The following is a 3,962-nucleotide window of genomic DNA, read 5'->3' on the forward strand; positions in this document are numbered from 1 at the left end:
TCTGCCTTGAGAGCATTGTGATGTAGGCAATGACCATATAGTATGTGCTCAATAAATATTAACTTTTTAGAGCAGTTCTTTTAGAGTGGCTGTGATCATCAATGTGGTGTGGTCCAGGTGTATAACTCTGTATGCTTACTCCAGAAATGAACATTACAATGTCCAAAGAATGAAGGTTCTTCACATCTTTTAGGAAATCCTTCATACATGTACTTATTATTTTTCTTTTCTGAGATTTTGAGGGGCAGTATGTATGAAGTTTTACTCCTTGAAAATTACTGCTATTATTTGTTTCCAGTCAAGTGAAGAATCACATGATTTGAGAGTTAGCTGAGTTGGGTGTATATAATAATAGGAGGAGATTCAGGTATAAGTATATGTACCTGAATAGAAGGTCATAGCACCTCTGCATTAAAGTGGGCTAAATGAGTGACCCTAGACACTAGGTTTTAAAATATCCTTCAAAATCATCTTCTTTGGGTTTGTTCCAATACACAAAAGAGTAGGTGACAGAAGAAGTCCCAAACTTAGTAGTTCCAAAAGTCCATCTCAGCCAGCACAGTCTTATGCACAAATGCAGTAGGCAGGACTGCCACCTTCTCCTCTCTTAGAGGGAAGTGTGATTTTTTTTCCCATCAGGCCAAAATATTTTTTTCCAGGGTGTTCTTTTAACTATCAGTGTTCTTTTAACTATCAGTCAAGTCTCTGTAAAGGGCAAGAGAAAACAGAGTTGTTGGGGTTTGGTAAATTCTCACTCAGTAAAAGTTGAATTAGGCCCTAGACTTTACATGTATTTTTCAGTTGAACAGAGTAGTAAAATCAGTTTGTAGTAATTGCACAAGCATTCCAGAGGGTTGGTTTGTTTCCTTACTGATCTTTTAAGGTCAGCTATCAGAAGACCGCAATGAGTATTTTATTTTTAAAAATCTTTTGATTCTTTGTTACAGTAGAATTTACTTTCACTAGTAATCCCTTGAGAATTTGCCTTAACCAAGGCCTGCAATCTCCATACATTTTTCATATTGTCAAAAGTCATCCCAGGCTATCCACAGAGAACTTAACTCAGATTCACTGTGGTGTCTACAGGCTGCTGAAGCTAGGGCATGGTCTCTTCTCTGCTTCCAAGGACTCACAAGCGAAAGACCTAGATCCTTCCTGTCCCAACTAATCTAGTGGGGAAGGTCATGGTCATAGGATCCTGAGTCTATTAAGATATTTTAATACGTGTTGAACTAATGAATGAATTACGTGTGAACTAAGAGTCAAGTTTATATCCTAGGCCCCATAACTCTTTTGAAATTGTGAGCACCTAATTTGATAACAGCCAAATGTCTTTCATATAAAAAGTTTCCATTTTCATCACTGCATGATTAGAGTTTCAGGGTTTTAAATAAATGCTCTGCTCTCATTGTCATTTACTTCCCCTTCTCCAAATACCAAAGTACCTCGTCCTTTATTGGAAAGCCTAATGGCATAATTTTGATTTAAATGGATTATTAAAAGATGAGTTATTAAAATTAGTTATAAAGATACTGAAATTTTGGGCCGGCCCGGTGGCGCACTGGAGAGTGCGCCGTTTGGGAGTGTGGTGGCGCTCCCGCCGAGGGTTCGGATCCCATGTGGTGACTGGTTCCCGCTCACTGGCTGTGCGTGGCGCGGGCGCAACACCGAGGGTTGCGATCCCGTTGCCGGTCAGTAAAAAAGACAAAAAGGAAAAAAAAAAAGATACTGAAATTTTAAAATATTTATGCCAACTTTTTATGAGTCTTGCTTTCATGGTGGACATTTGTATTTTCTCATAGGAAAACTAGATGACTATGTTTGATTTTTGACAGAGTGTTTCTTCCCTATAATACTGTATGTAAAAATCTTCAGTATGCCATTCTAGAGGGTTATTAAGATGGGAAATCCTTCTTTCCTTTTTTTAAAGTAGCTTTAACTTATTTGTCTCATTTGAATTTTGGATTAGGTTCTGGTTAAGTGTCCCTTCATTAATCTGTGTCCTCTAATTTGTGGTTTCTTGTCTGTTTGTGAGGAGCCAGCTAAATGGATTGGGAAGCTGAGAAAGAAAATCTTCACCAATTCATGTAGTCCCATGAGCACATTGGTAACTCAATTTCCTTTTCTGACTGGTGTCTGCATCAGTTTTACCCTGATGGTCTACTTAAGCAGCTGCCTCAGATTCCATAATGGATGAAGGATTATTATTGTAACTCTATGATGTTTAGTTATATATTTGGTAAGTGACATAGATGTTATATAAAACGTAATGGACTAAAATGAGGAAAATAGGAAATCTATTGTTTGGTTATGGGGTATCTGGAGGGAATTAGACTCAAAGTACAAACTAAATATTTAGGTGAAATAGTAACATAACTCTTGTCAAATGCATTAAACAAGCAAGGAAAACATTGCTCTTTTCTAAAAAGAACCCCCAAATTTTCCAATCTTGGAATCACAGTATAGATTTGCAAATTATTACTCTTATACTCCCCCACCCCTGCCTCTTTTTCTGGCTTAAAAGAGCCAAATTAAAGTTGAAATTCGAATAGTGGCAAGCTATGAGTTTTGTCCACTTCCAGTCCTTCTGTCTGTGCTCCAAGGAGAAATACTTGGCTTATAATCAATTCTTTACCTTCTTTGGGCATCATAAGAATTGTGGATGCTGCAGGCTGTCTCTTCCTGAGATGAATCAGCGATGTTGTCTGCCAGTCAGCTCCAGCTGTGGCTGGCTTTTGACTCTAATAGCTGACTCCGTAGTGTTAAGTGAAGCTGCATGAAGTAGAAGATCATAAAGTCATTTGATCTGGGCCAAAAATTTGAAACAAAAAAATGGTATGTGATTTTTTTGTTCCCACATTTTAAAGATTGCATGATAAGTTTATGATTAGAAATTTTGAAGGTGAACTTTTCAGAAAGACTGGCAGAATTTTCACATGGATTTTTAAAATAGATTTTTTATGGAGCAGTGTATATACTCTCTGGAATTCTCCCAAGTGTAATTCTCATTTCTGTCATAATTTTATATTTCTTTCTAATGCTAAATACATTTTAGTTCTATTTTTTTTTTTTCCTTTTTGTCTTTTTTTCGTGTCCGGCAACGGATCGCAACCCTCAGTGTCACGCCCGTACCGGACCGGGGACCGGCAACAGGATCGCAGACCTCGGTGCTGCACCCGCACCTCGCTCAGCCAGTGAGCGGGAACCGGTCTGTATGTGGGATCCGAACCCTCGGCGGGAGCACCACCGCGCTTCCCAAGCGGCGCACTGTGCAGTGCGCCACCGGGCCGGCCCTTTAGTTCTATTTTTAAAAAATTATGTATAGTTTCCATACTAACTGGTACTTTCTAGGTAGATTCAATGATATCTATTAAATATCTTAATTATTCATACCACTGTTATAGTACAAGACTTTCAGCTGGTCAGGGATATAAGGTATTAAAGCCTTATATATGTATACATACATATACATATGTATATGTAATATTTATTTTTAAAGGAAAAATTTTTTTGAATAATAGTCCCAATATTTTAATAAACTTAAGAAATGGGAAAGATGTGATAAAATGGCTTTTTTTAGATGAACACAGATAATAAGAGTTTGATGGAGTTAAATCAAGATCAAGGGAGAATCTGTTATTTGTTTCTTTTTGATTAGTGTTTTTGTAAATATTTTTTTCCCATTACCATTCATAACACATGGAAACAAACCACAACTTATTTAGAGTATTTTATTTGGTAAGAGTTCAATAAATGTCTGTTGAATTAAAAGCAAGTAAGGAATCAGGCATTGGAAGAGTCTGTTGAATATTAAAATGGGTAAGAGAATAGGCTCTGTTTTGTTCATATTGCTTAGAATGAGAGATACTTCCATTTCTAAAAAAACATTTCAAGCAGGTCCTTTAGAAATATGATATAATGTGGTAGGTGTTGTAACACTGGTAATGCACTGAAGGACAGTT

At 37.1% G+C, this 3,962-nt stretch overlaps 1 pseudogene; it reads right to left on the minus strand.

Moving 5' to 3' along the window:
- The window catches only part of LOC103586505, a 14,341-nt pseudogene extending 11,693 nt beyond the window's left edge, over window positions 1–2,648 (minus strand).
- Between the last annotated feature and the right edge of the window lie 1,314 nt (window positions 2,649–3,962).

This window comes from Galeopterus variegatus, unplaced genomic scaffold, assembly GCF_000696425.1.
Source record: "Galeopterus variegatus unplaced genomic scaffold, G_variegatus-3.0.2 Scaffold346, whole genome shotgun sequence".
Lineage (NCBI taxonomy): Eukaryota > Metazoa > Chordata > Mammalia > Dermoptera > Cynocephalidae > Galeopterus > Galeopterus variegatus.